This window comes from Poecilia formosa, unplaced genomic scaffold, assembly GCF_000485575.1.
Source record: "Poecilia formosa unplaced genomic scaffold, Poecilia_formosa-5.1.2 Scaffold123, whole genome shotgun sequence".
NCBI classification, from domain to species: domain Eukaryota; kingdom Metazoa; phylum Chordata; class Actinopteri; order Cyprinodontiformes; family Poeciliidae; genus Poecilia; species Poecilia formosa.
The window spans coordinates 868258-887669 of record NW_006800062.1 but is presented as its reverse complement, the minus strand read 5'-3'; the positions used below and the strand labels follow the sequence as shown (position 1 = coordinate 887669).

Sequence of the window (19412 nt, the reverse complement as noted above, 5' to 3'; positions counted from 1 at the left end):
GGGTGGGGGTGGGGGGTCAACTTCTTTTGGGGGCAAAATTAATGTAAGTAGCTGCCGGACATAGACAACATCGGTAGCCTACAAGGTACTTGTTAAGCTTAAGGTTCTGTATTGATATTAGCTAGTCATCTTTTAGCTAACATTACCTGCATCCAGCAGCTTTACTCAACAGTCGGTTAGTTTGGGGGAAAAACTGTGTAAAGTTCTTTGTTTTGCTGGTTTGCTGCCGTGATTCTAACACAAACCTACGTAGCTCCGCACAGCAGCAGCAGGTCTCCTTCACAGGTGTAAACCCAGCGGGAGCGTCGCAGCGCTCATGTTGCGTTTAAAGGCGGCTCGGAAAAACAGGTTACCATAGGTTAACAATGAATTAAACAGTTTTAACTGCTGATAAAAGCGACAGAGGAGACAGATATGGGAAATGTGGAAGCCTCTACTGTATCAAATTGACTGAAGAATAATAGAGAGTTGGCCATTCTAAGGTAAAAACCTTAGAGCGCATACAGCGTTCATGTTTTTTTTTTTTTATCCATCCAGACGGCTTCCCGCGCCCCCTTTGCAATTGCACGGCGCCCCCCCTAGGGGACGCGCCCCACAGTTTGGGAACCTCTGGTCTACTGCATAACCTCAAACGTAAAAATAATTCATTGACTTGGAGTACATTTATTCAGTCAGTTTTTATATTATAAGAAAAGAGAAATTGAATGTTAAGATATGATTAATTTTGACAAAATTAAAACTGTGTTCAATTCCTACAGAGCTGAAGCATTTTTTTAATTTGTACTTTAAGTTGAGTAGACATTCTGCTTCCCTGGTGAATAAATATGACGTAACACAGAACCCCATTTCTGTCCGCTATTTTAAAAATGGACAGATTTGTGTCCTTTAGATCGAGTGTCTCTTTGAGGGCTGGTTGGTACAACCTTGTGTCGGTCCAAAGACATTTAAGGATCCATGTACAACCAAGAAATGCTAGTTTTTACACCAAAAGATGAAAACACCCCAAGAACAAACATCATCTGTTGTAATGTTGTGATCCCTTGGTTTTTGTGTTTTTTTGTCTCTGTGGTTTTGTGTTTAAATCATTTGGGGGTTGTGACTGTTTTGGATTCCTTTCCGTTCTTTTTTGTGTTCAGAGGCTTAGTTTTTTTTTTTTCCATTTGGTGCTTTGTGTACTGGTTTGAACTATTTTAGTTTTTGCTTTAGTGTCTTATTCCACAGATCATTTTGTGGCCTGTGTTTACTCATGTGCTAATTTGTTATTTTCCCACCAGGTCTTGAATCAAAGTCCTGACCTCACTACAGCTAATGAGAGGAGGCAGTGAAATTAGTTCTAACAATGATGAGAAAATCAATTTGTCCACTTGCGTGTTCTATAAATTTTTTTTCTGAATGATTCCATCATTTTCATGGCCAAAAATCATTGAATTTATGCATTTATTGTTCAAAAAAAGGGATGAGCTGTGCTTCACCTCTGGTGATTCTGTGTCTCACACAATGAATGATGAAGGTAGCTGGAAATGTCTGATGCATATATGATTATACTGCTACATATGCTGATGTTCCACAATCTGTCTAATGTTTTAAAAGAATAAAACAACAGAAAGACGTATTTAGTCTTTCTGATAAATGTGCATGATGAAGAAAATACTGCTTCACACTGACAGGGGGCAGTGCTGAACTCCTTAGCAAATTGCGTAGAAGAAGAGCAACAGACGATCTCCTTATGCACATTAAAAAGACTAAAATAATCAGGAAAATACATGAAAATACAGTCACAATAGAACCATTGTAGGAAAATTCTCCTCTTTGGCGATCATGTCTGTTAAAGCAACCAGAATCAACTTCAGGTAAACATTTCCATCTCTACACCTAAATCATGTGGGGAACTTTTCCGGTTACCTGCAGAGAAGAAACACCACGAGAGGCTTCAGGATTCTGGATGACTTAGGTATATATCTCTTAATGCCATATGCACCAGCCTTGAGAAGGTTGTTACAGGAGAACATAAGCAAAATGGAAAAAGTTTATAGTACAAAATATGGGGTGCCAACCAAAGACACCAAAGATTTTGTTTTTCTGCTGAATGAAATTGCTCAAACTGGCTGGATTTCTCTAACATTTTCACTAATGTGTGAGCTTATGCTGCTGCAATAACAGATTCATCTGTTTTAAGGCTTTTCAAAGCTTTTACCAGGCTTACCGCTAAACGTTGCCAGCTCTTTATCAGTTGCAATTAATGTGATGAAGAGAATGTAAAATTTGGCTGTTCCCTCTTTTTTTTTTCACTTGTATATCTTCAAGAAATAAAAGTACATGGATTTTGCAGAGAGCTGCATGGAAAAACTGTTGACAGATAGTTGAGAGATGTTTTAAACACCTTGTTACCCAACATGCTAATGTTTTAATAATTCATTCTAACATCGATTCGCTGGCTGAATTAAAAAGCAGGAGCATGTAGTGAAAGACCTGAAGAAACTATCACAGTGGTGAACTTCTAAGTGATGTTCGTCATTGTTTTTGTTTTACGAAGAGTCCAGGTGCTCTAGATATGCACTCCATTCTCCTACCAAAGCTAAACCAATGCACTGTGTACGACCCCCAGACAGGACTGATCAATAAGTCACTGCAATGAAGTGGCACATCGATTACACCAATGACACTGCATTTACAGGTTTAATCTGTATAATGAGTCTAACCTTTTTCTTTCTGGGTGGCATGGACCTGTCCTAGCTCAGAGTGGATGCAAGCACACTCAGATGAGCGCTGCGGCGCACATGTCGTTTTGTGGGCTGCATTTTCACTGCCATAGTAGAAGTAAGTGAGACGAAGAGAACGCAAGATTCCTGTGGAAAAGTAGAGTAAGAACCGCAAAAGCGCTGCACAAAACACACTGTTGTGGAAAAGAAGAGTGGTTTATGTGACATCTGGCTCTGTGTTTCCTTTTCAGCTGAAGGTAAGACTATGGTGCAAGGGGGAGGATCGTCATTAACACACATTCGTATGCAGTGTACAAGGCCCGCTGGTGATTAATGTGAGTCATGGTTAACTCCAGGCTCTGCAGTCTCTGTAGCATTTACAGTGTGTCTTCCTCCTCTTGGCTTCGAAATCTTTCCCTTGGCTGAAAGGCTTACTCCGATTTTCTTTTTGTCCTGTTGGTGCACAAATGGCTGCTACTCCTGTTCAGCTTTTTAGACCACTCTGTTATGTTTTATGCACCTGTTTGAAAATGCAGGTTAGCAATACATGGAACAAAGTAAGGCTGACTGTGGTTTTAATGAAAGAAAGGTTATTTAGGCCATTGCTGCACAGCAAACTACACAGCTAGTGCAGCAGGCGAGCTGTAGGTAAATGCTGGAAGCATTGTAGCGCTGTTTTCCTTGGTGCTGTTGTGATTGCCTTTAGAAAATAATTATGGTAAATGTCAAAAATTATTTATTTCTTCCTTAACTAAAAATGAAGTGAGCTGACCTCTTTAAGGACCTGATTATAGCAAAACTCAGCTAAAACTTGAGGAGCCCTTTAAAAAACGCTGGTAGCCTGTTATTTTAGTACTTCAAACACCAAATATACATTAGCATGCATTAAATCGCACATTGGAAACCGTCGTAGCACAACTGTAAAAGCTTACATCCTTACATTCGGTTTGGCAATCCTGGATTAGCTGCTTTGCAAATGCCAGCTAATAGCGCCGGTTAACATTGCGGCTCAGTTTCCTCAGCTCCGTTGTCTTTCAAATATTCAAGATATGTGCAACAAACATCCATGAATAGGCAAATTTTCTGTGTAATGTTCCACAGAATAATCTACAAATAGGTCCACTCAGAAATACTGAACTTCAGAGAGGTAAGAGTTTCTGCTCTTTAATATTTTGTGAATGCCATCTATTTTGCTGTGGTCACATCTCTTTAACAATGGCAGTTGGTTAAAGCTTAGATATAATTTCCGATATTAAACAATAAATACTGTGATAAAACCATCTTTAGGACATTTTTTGTAATCAAAAACTCAATTATCTATATTTTATTGCTTGTACAGTAGAAGAATAACTTCATAATTCAGTTTTATGTAACTAATTACAAGCACTTCATGTAAGTTAGGCATTTAAACAGATCTATTAAAAATGCAAGTTAATTATAATCAAATGAGCAAAACACAGAATGACAATTGTCTTTGAAGTGATTATGCCTCTTAGAAATGTCACAGCATGGTAAATGATGTTTTTCCCAATCCATGGTAGCGAAAAGAAAAAAAAAAACTCTCTGGGGCATAAAGTGCTCTCAGCGTCTTGTCAAGGGAATATTACTGCAGTGTTATGATGTGTTTTTATTCTGTCAGTCTCATCCCCAAGGGCACGAACCCTGCTTGCAACTGCGCTGCCTGCTGGTTCCCTTTACTAGAAATGGTTTGACACATTCAGCCAATAGGCATGACGACACAGAGACGGCAGAAATAAAGAAACATACATATACAGGCACACGCTTATACACACACACACACCACGCACCATCACCTTCAGAAAGTTGCCTACTTGCAGGTGAGCCAAGTTCTCTGCTGCTTTGCCAGTCCATCTTTTCCTCTCCTCCCCTCCCCTCTTGTCATCTCTTTGACTCCCAAGGACAAGAAGACCCTCCATACAATGGGACACCATTTATCACTGCAGGAACAATTACTGGAGACATTTCATTGTCAGAAAATTTCAAGCCATTCTCTCCTTCATCTCTCCCTCTTTATCTTGCTCCTGCTTGCTTCCTCTTTCCTTCTTTCCTGCCATCCCTTTCTTTCTCTCCCTCGCTTCCACTGCTGTGCCTTTTTGCATGGCTCCCAGTGAGCTCTGTTGCAGGTCAGACATCCATTAGCCCAACTACATCACTGTAGATTACAGCACGGCGGTGGCAGAGCTCTGTATTATATCTTGTCTGAAGGCCCTGACAGACTTTTCTCTCTGTTTCTAACAATAGGATCCCTTTTCCCGGGGAAAGCCGTGGCAAATAGCTTCTGATACTGTATCTTCATCCCTGCAGTTTAATGAGGCATTTTAACATGGAGTGAAAGTGTGAAAAGAAAGGCAGGCAGTCAGATATCAAATTTCTACATTTGATCGTAAATGTCTGCCTTGTCCAAGCAAAGCAGAGGAAGAAAAGACCTAATGGTTGAGTATGAAGTTGAACTTGTTTGCAGCTTTTCCACCAAAGTTTTGCTTTATTTGTTGTGTTTTTGTTCCAGAGCTAAACTGATGGTTGGGCCTGCTGATTGGTCTGAGAAGCTGATGCTTTGGCTCCAACAATGAACTGGACTAAAGGAAGAACTGACATCATCAGGACCAGAGGCAGGTAGAGTGTCCAAAATTTGTACTTAAGAAAGAGTAGCACTACTTCAACATATATTTACTCTAGCAAAAGTAAAAAGTAGCCATTTAAGAAGTAAGAGTAAAAAAGAAATTGGTAAAAAGGCTCCTCTAGTGCAGAGTGACTGATCAACACATCAATAATTTGATAGTTAAAAATTACATAATCAGACCGACCAAAATACAGTTACATGTAAATTTTTATATTTTAAAGACCAACATGAAAATAATTAATGTAAATATAATTACAAAACAACAAAATAAGGAAAAAAAATCTCTAAACCAATTTATTTCAACATAAAACTTAAGAAGCTTTTGGTGAATTTTTATTTAAAACAAGTTTGCTTTCCATTCAGTGAAGTTACTCACAGTTGGTAGACAATCCATAAATTTTACTCAAGTAAGTTTTTGCAATTCTACGTACTAAAATTACTGAAGTAAAAGTAAAACGTACAGTGTAGTAAAAATACTTCTAAAAGTATTTTTTTCAAAAAAGTTACTCATGTAAATGTTAGAAACTACCAAACTCTCATCAGGAAGTCAGAGTTTCATGGGAAACGTTTTCTGAACTGAAGCCAGCTTAATCCCTTTGATTTGAGTGAATCTAATTTCTTCTGCCTTTCTATCTGCATATAATATTTGTTCATATAATGTTCAACCTGAGGCCGAGAACATGATATATATCCTTCACATCCACCAGCACAGAATGGAAATTGGCCAGTTTCATGCAGCCAATAATTGCTGATTTGATCAGTGTTGGTTATTTTTTTTTCTGACTAATGACATTTAAAAAGTGCTCCAGTCGGTGCTGAGCCATAAAATGGAAAATGACGTCACTCCTGAACAACACAGCCTTTCTGTGGTGGAATCAGTGGATTTTAGTCTGAACTGAACCATGTTGAGTCAATGTGTGTCCATTTGTGTTGCTGCGCAGGCTGGTAGGGAGACCCTGAGGCGCTGCCTGAGGGCCACTCAGTGGGTTCTAACGGGCCCTTGACAGTTTCCAAATGTCTCTCAGTCCACAGCCACAGGTTGGGCCTACACAGTATGAGACTCATACATTCAGCCTGAATTGAACAGGTTCACCTGTCAGTCAAACGTATAACATCTGGAATGCTTTCTGTTTAATGTTATTCTACTATGAAGTTCTGGTAAAATGCAAAACTTGGGTTTTGAGAAAGGGAATCAGATATTAAAATTTCCACATTTATATTTCTCTGAATTGTTTCAAAAGCATTTTAGAGTGTAATCACACCTGATAATCTGGTAGACTCGGTTCAACTAGCCCCAAACTTTCAACGTTTGTTACATTTTCAGACACTGCACTGTGTCAAACAAACCAAACCCTTTGAAAAACCTGTTCCCCTCCTCACCTGTGGTGGTGCTGCACCAAGAACCACAGAATTAAATGACAGGAAGACACAAGTGCAACTTCCTTCTTTGCAAAATCTATACAAAAATGGAGTAGCGTCAGATTTTAGCGGTTGCAGAAGTTCTATTTTGGTGTTGGTAAAAGACTGTAAGCCATTTCTCCCAGTAGCGCTAGACTCTCACATTTGTTTTGGCTGTATTTACCCAGAATGCTTTGCACTTTGCTTCCTGCTTTTAGAAGCGGTGGTCTCTGGTCCACTGGCATCCACATATGCAGTCGGACCGTGCCAGAGTTCACTTCAACCCAATCAAGACTTGGGCTTTTAGGCAGACCAGTGTTTTCTTTTTTGTTCAATTACGCTTTCAAACCTCCCCAAACGAACCAGGCTTTTTAGACAAATGGACTGGAGTTTGATTAAAGTGGACTAAACATGGCTGGTGTGAATGCACACTTTGTGCCAAAGCGTTTGGAAGATCCAAAAATACAAAAATTGCAAAGTGGGATAATGCACAAAGTGTTAGAAACTTTCCAATGAGAGTGTTATTTATTCGTTTTTGCAGCCACACACAATCTGGATCACTTAAATGATGGAGTCAGAGCCGGTTTTATCAGCAGACACCATGGGGAGTTTACACAGATATTCCTGCACATTTCTGTCTGCAGTAACTCCCCATTGACATTGGTTAAAGAGGGTCAGATAGATAGCAGGATATAGATCTGACAAGCCCACACAAGTGAGAAGGCCGTGTGCTGCTGTATATCCTGAGCATTGAGAGAAAATGACAAAAGCAAATAATAGTAAATGAATAAAAAATGTGCAATATGATGCTCCTCAAACAAAAACACAGATTTCAGTCTGTTTTACTTTTTGTTTGTTTGGTTCTTCTGTGAGTGAGAGTTGGGCAGACAAGGCTGCATGTGGCCCATTGGACTCATCAGCCTGCCGTTTTTGGCCAGCCTGATGGTTAATTGACATCTGCTTGTAAACGGTACGGTAGCGCCAAGCTTTCTTTAGTAAGTACCTTTTTATTAAATGGTGAAAATGACTTTAGGCAAAATCTGAAGTCAGAGGAAAGCACAGACATCAACTCATCTTTCTGTTAAATTCAAATTAAGATAACTCCTTAGAAAATAAATATTATTTTTCTTTCAGATTGATTTTGATGCTTATTTTTTATGAAGCTATAAATACATCTTTACTTCAACTACAGATTCCAAGCAAATTGGTTTGGGCCAGGAGAATAAGGGTCTCCTACTGGCTGACTGACAGCAGGACATAAAGAAGATATGTTTGAGTTGAAGAGCGCTGATTAAAATACTGTGCAGCAGGAAAGACGTAACAATACCCTTGTGCTGAAGCCTAAATCTCAATAAATCCACCTGAAACATGCCACTCCAAATTACATCACTGCATTGCACTGCGTCATAGTTACACATCTCTGAGTAAAAAGGTTTGCAGAAAACAATTGAACACCACAAATGTAAGACTCATCCCTGGAAAAGAAAGAAAACAATGAATCATTTTTCCTTTACTTCTTTAAAATGTGCCACATGGTGTTGCTCTGTCACATAACATCCCAATTTACTAGACATTAACTTTACTTTTAGGGAATATTGAAAAGTTGTCTGTCTTGGAGGACTTCTGCTTTTTGCTGCACCGCTGCTCACTGTTTTAATTTCCATCAGCAGCCGAATCACAGACTAAACTACAGGCAATCCATGCAGAGTTTAATATCACTGAAAGGGCTAGAACAGTAATTTAGAAGCACTAAATGGAAGCTGCAGATAATCAACTTTGCATATTTGATGTGAGGCACTCTTCAGAGTGGGCTGGCTTTCAAATGTAAATTTCGCCCGCAAACTTAAATCATTTAGAGCATTTTACTTGGAGCGCATCTTTGACAACAGTAAATCACAAGGTTGCTGCATCCATTAGCAAATTGGCTCTGCAGTAGATGGTATAAGGGAGGGTGGGCAGACATGAGAGTGTGCCAACGGTCTTTTAAAATCAACAGTAACCATCTCAGAGCTACAGCAGCCAGACTCTGCAGCATAAACTTCTAGTAATATACATCACAGTAATAGGCTCATTGATTGGCCAGCCGGGACAGGGGGCGGGGCATAAGTGTTATAGCTCCAAGCAGTGCGTGCCACAATCAGGTTTGAAGAGTCTCTGTTTTCTATGTGGCCCCTTTTCTCACACAACACTGTTTCCATGAGACGCCTGAAACGGCTCTTTCAATGGGCGCCCTTCATGCTTCACAGTTTGCTGCCAGCCAGCGCATACTCTCTGTCTGTCTCCGCTCTCCATCTCATCCTCATTCTGTCAGTCTTTCTCACACACATTTTTCAAGACACTGCCCTTATAGCTCCTTTTTTTGGGTTTTTTTTTTTGGTTTTGTTTTCATTTAGGCAGTTTTACCGTGTGAGGATGAGGAAAGTGTATCTGCCCTTTTAAGAATTATGCATTAGACAGAATAGCTGGTGCGTTCATGAGCACAAAGAGCGAGATGAGAGGAGGAGAAATGGGGCCAATTAGAAGCCTGGAGCTTGCACAGTCCACTGATGCAGCTGGTCTGGCCCAGAACAGTTTGTGTCTGTGTGAACTTCTGTGTGTGGGTGGGCTGTTTGCAGGTAGAGGTGGCGATGAGGAAAAAGGAGCAGGAAATCCATTATTTCTATTTTAGTGTGCAGCATTAAGGAAGACTGGTTGAAATATGAATGATAGAAATGACTACTGGGGTTTTAGGCCATCCGTCCGTCCGTCCGTCCGTCCGTCTGTCCGTCCGTCCCTCCATCCGTCCGTCCGTCTCCCTCCGTCCGTCCGTCCCTCCGTCCGTCCGTCCGTCCATAAGCCAAACCAACGGCTCTGCCCTTAGATTTAGAGGAGCTTCACCGTAAGTTGAAAACCACTCCAGTGCAGTCTGAAGGTCATGGCTTGAAGACACAAACACAACCACAAGATGCAATCAAAGAGGTGCTTTATCTAGAATTTAAAATAAATAAATGTAGAAGAGGAAACTATGTGCATACTCATACTCTGTTATGCACTCATATAAGACTGGCCAACTCTGCATTCTGTGTGATCAAAGTTAGTAGATCAAACAGCTCTACTGGCAGACGAGCGAGTTACCTGTCCTACAGCCTCAGGAAATATGGCTCACACCTTGCAATTACTTCTCCGCAATGCAGAGAAAATTTCTTCACTGGAGAGTCGTCCTCCCAGTTGGAGAAACACAGTTTTGACACCTCTTTGACATGTTTCTGGATCCTTCCTGAATTCATAGCCTACATCTTCACAGCCCTAAACACGTCCTCGTTAATTAACGGGGTAAAAAAAAACAAAACACATACTGGCTCCTGTTAGCTTTGGTGACTGCTTTATATTTCCCCAGACTCTATCAGACTGCTAGATAGTGTTTCCTGCTGCACAGTATTTTAATCAGCGCTCTTCAACTCAAACATATCTTCTTTATGTCCTGCTGTCAGTCAGCCAGTAGGAGACCCTTATTCTCCTGGCCCAGACCAATTTCCTTGGTATCTGTAGTTGAAGTACAGATGTATTTATAGCTTCATAAAAAATAAGCATCAAAATCAATCTGAAAGAGAGATAATCTTTATTTTCTAAGGAGTTATCTTAATTTGAATTTAACAGAAAGATGAGTTGATGTCTGTGTTTTTCTCTGACTTCACATTTTGCTTAAAATAAAAGCAAACATTGAACAAAGAAAATGAATAATTTAGACCAACAACAGAATGGGGTAGAGTAGAAATCCCAGGTAGAGCTTGGTAAGAATATACTTTGACTGGACCAATGGTTGTTGAGACCAGAACAGAAAGTTCCCCGATGAGGCACTTTGCTACGTTACCAGCAAACCAGTTTTTACCCATTTCAGACAGAAGACTCACCATATTCAATGTAGCCAAGGGGAAATTGGCACGTTCTCCCGACCTTCTGATTGTCCTGATCCTCCAAGTGTGACGCGAACCAACAGAAGCGTTGAGCGGGTCTATTAGGCTTAGGGCGACTAACTCATTGTCAACCCCTCAAAATAGTGGAACAGTGTAGTCATCCTTTAAATCTGTGTTGAAAGTGCAGAGGACTGTGTCAGGAAACACTTTGGGCTTTATGTGGCATGGCACCTCTTTATTGTGGAGTGGAGCGTATGGCAGTAATCCCACCGCCAGATAATAAGACGGCATGTCATAAATCCCCTCTGAAAACTGAAGCAGTTAGGCTCTTATTTGCACTTTCCATCAGGGCATGCGCTGTTTGCGTTCGCACAGAGTTGTCTCTGCTCGCAGCTTCTCTTTTTTTTATAAGACTGAAACTCATAAAATAGTCAAAGTCTTTAAACATCAGCTGGTTTCTCACACAAGGCAGACAAAGAACCACATTTAAACCTTGCTCGGGTGTGAACTCTGTAAACAGAGATCTTACCTTAGAGAATGAGAGCGAGCAACATTTTCTTAAATAACTGTCAGATTCTGTCTTTTAGAGAGAAGAAGGAGATGATTATGATTTAATTAGACTGAGCACAGGAGACAAAAAATCTGAAATGAAAGACAATAAAAAGTAATGAAGCAGCACAAGTAAGCAAGTGTGTTCCACAGTCAGGCCTTTATCTTTTTTAAACAGCACCTCTGGGCCCCTGCAGCAGCTGTGGGGGAATGTGAGTGCCCAGCTGCATGTCTGAGACAGGCAGTGGTTAGGCGCGCCAATCTGGTGGCCTCTTTCAGGCTGCCAGTCTGCCCAGATCTTCAGGGCTCCCCATTAGCCCACTCTGTGACACAAGAGCTAATTAAAAAGAGCCCAAATTAACAACACATTCACATGCAAGCCTGCCTCTGCAGTTTGACTCCCTTCTCCTCTGCTTTTATTTCTTTATTTACGTACAAAAACAGTCTCACTCCTCCTCCTCTTCCTTATCACTCTGTATCTCACTTAGTCTGCCTGCAGTGGGAACATGTGTTTACCTTAAGGGTTTTTATGGCAATTACACCCATGTGCTCCCTTTGCCTGCTTTGTTTCTTTTTTAATTGGCAGTCAGCACGCCGCGATTCCAGTAGGTTCTGGAAAGGTCAGGGTCATATGGGAATGGTTTCAGGCAGAGGTGCTCGAAAACTGTGAAACCAGAACTGCTCCATACATGCACACATTAATTAAAAATCTCCAGGTAGGAGTACTTCATGACCTTTTCGGGAAACAATTAAGAGGGGAAAATTAAGCAGTACCAAAATGAGATCTAAACTGTGATAACATTGAAAGATATATGAAGTTTATACTTCAAAAATGGCAAAGAAGAGCAACTAGAGATGCACTGATTGGAAAATGTGTGCAGATATCCAATATTAATATTGGTGTTACAGCCGATAATTGATATTTATCGATGTTATGTATTTCGCTACCTTTTCGGCTCTTTAAAAACGACAGTCCTTCTGACTTCGCTGCTTCTCTGCAGAAAGATGTAAGGCTGTAAAGTTGCACATGTGTTTGCAGCCATTTTCAGGTGCGACAGTAAGCATTGAGTTGGGTTGGCATCGCCAGCAGCAGCTTATTTAGATTTAAAGTGACGAAAGACTCTAAAACTGCTCATTCTGAAAGAAGCTCAAAATAGACAGAACTGGCCAGAATAAAGTCTCATTATCTGAGAATGATTTTGAGCAAAAAGATGCAATGAAAATGTTTTATATAGATCATAGTGCTGTTTTAACCTACAGTAAGTCACCTCTAAGGATGTTAAGTTGTTTTTCTGTGACAAATGTGACATGAGTCTTTCTATTTTTTTTATTTTTAGCAGTGGTTTTCACCTCTGAACTTTCTCATGGAGGCCAGTTTTGCCCATTAAATCATGAGCAATGACCTAAACTGAGGGAAGTGAGGTCTGCAGTGCTTTAGATGTTCTTCTGGGTTCTTTTGTGACCTCTCCTCTTGGAGTAAATTTGGTAGGTTGGCTGCTGCTGTGAAGGTTGACCACCGTTAGATGTTTTCCATTTGGGGAGAGTGGTTCTCTCTGTGGCTCGCTGTGCTCATAGCACCTCAGAAATGGATTTGTGACCCTTTGCAAACAGAGAAGCATTTGTGAAATCCTAATTTTAAAACTATATTTCATTTTTACTCAGCTTATTCTTGACAGTTATTATAATATGTGTAATTATCTGAAAAAGAAAAGCAAAAACAGAATAAATTTGCAAGGCGACTCTGTTTTTTCATTTTTTATTTTATAATACTTGTGCTGAAACAGCTTTAATTTGAATTGTTGGAGTGTTACATCCAGCCGGACCACTGAGAAGCAGGTTGCTGCCGGCTACTCCTCTGTGCTGGTTGTAAATCTCTTTGAAACCGTATGCAGTGAAGCACCTCTCTGCTGTCAGGTCACTGTCCAAATTACCCAAGAATTTTGAAGTATTAAAATTTTAAACTCCCATAAAATGGCCTACATGGCCCTGGCTGCGTGTGGCTGTAAATAATAGATGAAGACGAGCAGATCAGCATGTGTAATGGGAACTTGGCTGGAGACGTGGCGTGAGCTGACTTGGTATTTTTGTCAACGTGTCAGATGACCCTTGTAATTTAAATTTTCCAAGAGGAGGGCCTTGATGGAGAAAAGAAATAATAAGTGTTTTGTGCACAGCGCCGTGCAAAAGGACTCATAAACATTCTCACATTTTATGATGATAAAATCATAAACCTAAATGTATTTTATTTGGGGTTTTATGTGATAAACCATGATTGTGAAACAGAAGAAATATAATTATGCTCAGTCTGTGCTTGAAGGCCTCAGATGTTCCTTATAGAACTTTAGGAAAGAAAAAGTATCAAGAGAACCAAAAAACAGAGCAAAGACGATATCCGTCACCTAAAGTTACACACAGAACAGGAAGACTGCAGCATTCAGGCAAAAAGAATAATTTGATCATCTTATTGTTTTAGGTCTTGAACATAAGAGATTTGTGTAATTCAAAAATGATTAATATATTGGAAATTAATTATCAGCTCAATAATTTACTAATTCTACAAAAGACGGTGCATCAATTTCATGAGAAATATAAACTTAGGGATTTGGTTTTGTTTTTAGCTGCTCATGTTATTTCTGTTTATCCCTCATTGGCAGTAATAGTTGCCTTGTTTTCTGTTGGTTTTCTCCTGTTGGATTGTTACATTTCTATTGTTTCCACATTCTCTGTTCTTTCAGCAATTTCTCCCACTTCCTCAGTCAAACTTCAGATCTTTGCCACATAAAGTCTTCCTTTCAGTCAAACCACAGTGTGTCAGGTATCACTGTGCCTGTAGGTGTTTTAGTTTACCAAGCTTCATTTTTTGGAGCACTGTGCTCTACAAAAAAATTCATAAAGTGGCATTTTTTTCTTTTGTGAATAACTTGGAGTCGTGCTCTACTGAAAATCTGTGAATACTGAACCTTGAATCGGCAGGAGTCCACTGTGTAGTTAAGCTTCAATTACATTAAAGCCAGTGTGAAAAGTATGAAAGCATATTCCTCCACAACGATATTTGATTGCAAGTAAGAGACACATAAACTGAAGTATTTTACTTCAAATTAAAGGTATTTTTTAGATAGTCCCGCTTTCCCTTCATCATCCACCTTTCTCTGCGGAAAGCGCAGATTATAGTTAATTATTTTGATAAATGGTGGAGCTTGGGCTGCTCCATCAGCGTTGTGTAATTTGTCTTTGCTCACATCTCCTTTTTTCTTGTCACTTTCAACTCAACAGGTAGCGATGCTTCATCACAGATTTCATTTCAGCATGCAGGCCTGTGCGCTCCTGCAGAGTAATTTTTCATCAAACAGAGTTTAGCAGAAGTATCAACGTTTGAGAAAGAAAGCATGAAACCAGAGTCAGACGTTTCCTGCTGGTTTTGTCAGTGTTGTTTTCAGTGTTGTGGGAAAATGGAGGAGGGGATTTTCTGCACCATATCCCAGAAGTATGTCTGCTGTCCTTAAATTAGTCAATGAACAAGTTTGAGAATAAATAGGTTTTTAGGCAAAATCTCAAATTAGAAGGTTCTTTTAACGTGCTTAAAATGAATAAAATGAATTGCTAGAAAGGTTGCCTGGTTTAGTCAAAATACCAGCTTGCAATTGTGTGCAATAACTGTAACTTGCATTTGTATGCATTTTTTATGCTGCATAAAATGTAAAAAGGCTATTTCACCACTAATGTAGCAGCTGGGGGGTTTCAGGCAATATTAATGGAGCACATTTTGAGTAAAATGCTGATGAAAAAATATAAATTTATGTTAATAAAAATTCATTTCCTTCTCATAAAAGGGTGTTACGTTTACTTTGTGGAAAAGGTTGGAGGTTTTTGCAGTAACTAAAAATATGAACTTTTTCCACTTCTAGAAAATATTCTCTGCAGTTTCTTTTTCCTCACAGATTACCTTTGTCACTTTATCACATCTATGTGTAATAATTCCCCTTAGTCATACGCTTTAAGCCACCAGGAATTGATTTTAGTTGTAAGTACTTACTCTAAATGTAAATTTGCTTGTCAACAATTGAGAAATATGCTAAAATATGAAAAAAGAGTCCAGCTGGATGCAGCACAAAGCTGCAGAAGAGTCAACCCGTGTATGGAAGACCGAAGCCGGGCGTCAGGGCATTTAGGAAGTCTGCACCTTCATTTTTGAGTTCACAGCATCAACTCATGAAGTATATGTTGCTTTTTCCATTAAATGGTAGGAGGTGTGGAGAAACGTTTAAGCACAACAGATTGGAGACCCAACAAACAGGAAGCCTGCCCAAACATTTAAAAGCATTACATGTTGTTGAAATTCAAAGAACAAAACTTCATGTTGTGATCTGTGTTTTCTGTGTATTTATTTTGAGGTTTTTCTGTGCCTGTTCCCCTGTGAGTCTCTGTCTACCCTGTTGATTGTTCCCAGCTGTGTCTCGTTTCTTTGATTACTCTCCCAGTGTATTTAGTCCTACCTGTTGTCTTTGTCTCTTGTCGAATCCTTGTCGTGTGTAGCCTGTCTCCCTGTGCCGTCGCGTGTTCGTTGTGCTCCCCGTTGGTCTGTCCTGTGGATTCTTGTCATTAAATCATCTTCTTCACTTTATCTTGGTCTGCCTGCGTCTTCCCTCACCTCACCAAACCCTCAGTCATGACACTTCAGGCAGTTTTCAGGTAAATGTTGTACTTTCTGCTCCAGTTCTGACCAGTGTTATTACTCTAAAGAACGTGGGCCAAGTTTCAAACTGTCATAATCCTGGAATATAAAGAGTTTTTAACATCAACAGGAAATCTGTCCTTTTCAACTATTTATTTTCATGAACCAATCAACATTTCTATTTAGCAAATGTTCAAGGATAGTAAGAACATTCATAATGTTCTTTTGCTGTGTTGTTACTAAACAACCTTCCAAATGAGTAACACCAAAGACTCTTTTTGTGTCAGAAAAATGTGTTTTAAAATAACTTTTCTGCAAACAATTGAAACATTATTTATTTATGTATCATACTTTAAATGTTTTTAAGTTTTCTGGCTCTAAAACAAAATTATATTTGGTCTTTGTGTACAATACTGGTCCTAATATTGCTCTCAAAGTTCACTGACATTTTAACAAGGGTTATCCCAGAATTGCCTCTCATTTAATTGGCTTAGATGAATATCTGAAGTATTAAAGCTGTGCAGCGCCACACCATTAACCGGCTCATGTTATTGGATCTTAAAGGACATTGTAGATGCTGTTTGTGTATTATGAACAACATTTAAATTGTGATGCACATGAGGGATAATTTGCATACTTTAAAATGTTTATTTATAGAAAAGGCAGAGCAAGAAAAAAGGCGACGGTGTGAGAAAATTGCCTAAAATTCAATATGCTGTGCAATTATCATGTGTAATAGCCTGTAAAATCCTAATATCTATTCAGCCACTTGGAAAGGCACAAGAAATGGCCTGGCCACTTAGTCCACTTTCTTTGGCCCCATCGTGGCCGTGACAGACGGCCCTGTCTGGAAAGCAGAAAGAAATAATATGAGCCATATTTCATTCAAAGGCTTTTCCATGTACCCTCATTCTTTCTGTTTAACAGACTTTCCCCTGCTTTCCTATTCTTATGATTTCTCCAGAGCCATACAGGTGATTACCTCCAGCATATCAGCCAAGTTAATGTGAACTGCATCCAGGAGGTAAAATGCGCTGGGTGGTTGTATTTCCCATTGTTGCTTTATTAAAGTGTAGTTTAGATTCTTTTTTCCTTTAATTGTTTTATGTCGGGTATAAATAATAGATCAAATGTTTGTAGTGTTTATACATTGTGATAATTGATATGAAGTGATACTTAAAATTTAACCATCTTTCTGAATATGAATGCACAAATTAAGTTGAATTTTTTTGAAGTTGCAATGTCGCCAAGCAATTTCATATTGAAAGATCCAGTCACTGGAAAAGAAAATGTAAAACAGGTAAATTTACCAAAGCTTGAAAATAAGAACAGTTTTTTTGTCTTTTCTTCTTGGCTGCTTAAAGCAGAACATGCAATACTCATAAATCTAAATCTATGGTAAAAAATGTATAAAATTAACAACAAATGTTCCAAATATAAGGATAGACAAGGAGGGGCAATAACCGAGGATCTTTGTCCTATGTATTATTTTTCTGCTTTGTTAAATAACATAAAAAAAAAAAATCTGCAATGGATTTTTTACACAGCTGTGAAAAGCTGCGTCTCCCTTTAAAGATCGAAATCTGTCAGTGTGAGAAGGTTTAAATGACGTTACATGAACAGACAGAAGGAACTAAAGTGAGATCTGTTTAATTCTCCAAGATGTTTGGAACAAACAAATCGAGTTTATTCATTCTAGGGATGTTGTTAGCTAAAGGATTTAAATTAACACATAATTTGAAAGAATTTGTGGTTCACAGAAATTTTCATACAGTCCCAAAACCTTTTTGCCGTGCTGCATATGTATTCAGAAGGCTGCATGTCTGTGCAGATTATGTGTGGATGCTTCAAGCAGCAGCAGGCGCCACTCAGTCCAGGCAGGTAGCGTCAACCATTTGTTCATCCTGTCGGAAGCAAACCCGTCTTCATCTTCCAACTGCTCACTTCCTCACATGACATCTGTCAAGTTTCTCCTCCGGTTTCTCCATTTAGATAAAAAACTGCCACATTTCCACATATCATTCATGCCAACAAGAGCAACATAGCAGAAAAGCAAATGCAGAGACGACAAACAAACGTGTGACGACTTTTACTGCTTCACTTGTTCTTTTGGATCACATAAATGGATGGAACAGCGATTTCTGTCATGTTTCAGCAGCACATTTAACAGTCAGGACGAACTACGTTTAAAGTACTACATAACCTAAGTCCCTACAGAGGTCCAATCTTCCCGTCGTGTAAGAAGTGACAGTGGCAGTGTTACTTCATTTGCTACCCTCTCCAACACCACCATCATCTTCCAGACGAGGCCCATCTGAGGAAGGCAGGGGGCACTTGGTACCTCTGCTGGAATATTTCCTCATTCTGTGGAACCCTGATAAGCTCTGACTTACTTCCTCCATGTGGGTCAGAGACTTGGGGACACACAGCTTGTATTGCCTTTTGTAATTACATCTGCTTCACTGCTCTGTTTCTGCTCCCCTCATTCTCCATTCTGTTCCAACGCCAAACAAGAAATGCATTTGTAGGTGTGTGTGTGTGTGTGTGTGTGCATAGATGAAGGGAGTGGAAGGAAAGTGAAACAATCGTAATCCCTCGTTCAACACATTTGGGCCCTGGGTAGTTTCTTACATCAGACAAATATACTGAAATGTAAAGAATGTTTTTTACCTGCAGGAAAGAGATTTCTTTGTGTTTACAACTCACCACAGGCTGTGCACTGCAAAAATAACACGTATTTTTGGTCTAGTTTCTAGTGAAAATATTTTTGTACATTTGAAATAACTCAAAACTAACTTAAGTGTAACTTTTCAGCAAGAGAATAACGGCTTGTTTAAAGTCAAAAAGCCTAAAATATATTTCCACTGGCAGATTATTTCACTTCTAACATGGGGGAAATGTCTTGTTATAGATTATATAATCTGCCAGTAAATCTTGGTTTCTCCTGCTATAATTCTGCATTTTTCTTGTTAGACCTCATATAATGATATTTATCCATCAGCTTTGTCTTCTAATAATAATATAATTATCAAATAACCTGTTTGAATGCATGCCTTTATCTTTAACCCTCGAACCTACAAGACTGGTGATGAAAGAGTCCAAAGAAAGACTTTTTGCAGCTCTGATGTAATAAATAGATTTATAAATGACACGTTCTGTCTTAGTGACTAGGATTGCTGACAGCATTGAACTGCATCTTTAAGTTCTGTTTGAATAAAAATTGTGCTGTCCACAGCACATACCTGTTTGGCAATGGCATAAATCATATTCACCAAAAACCATTTGTTATCCAGTCATCCGTGATGCAATTCCGAATTAAGGAAATGCATTTTTTTTCTTGTTTTTATCCATAGATGTTCAGAGGAGTGCTGCTGCAGAAAGAAGGTCCTGGGTTTGAAACCTGGCCTGGGATTTTTCTTCATGGGGTTTTTATGTCCAAACACAGGCTATGGCTTCCTCCCATAGCCCAAAAACATGACTGTAGATTCATTGCTCTCTTTTATTCTTCGTTGTGTGTGTGTGTGTGTGTGTGTGTGTGTGTGTGTGTGTGTGTGTGTGTG

At 39.3% G+C, this 19412-nt stretch overlaps 1 long non-coding RNA gene across 1 annotated transcript; it reads left to right on the top strand.

Annotated features, from left to right (window-relative positions):
• The first annotated feature begins 1678 nt into the window (after positions 1–1678).
• On the top strand, positions 1679–15037 carry LOC103144234 (uncharacterized). The gene is made up of 4 exons (XR_476898.2): positions 1679–1850; positions 2734–2817; positions 5227–5333; positions 14454–15037. It is a non-coding gene; the product is annotated as an uncharacterized LOC103144234 (long non-coding RNA).
• The last annotated feature ends 4375 nt before the right edge of the window (positions 15038–19412 follow it).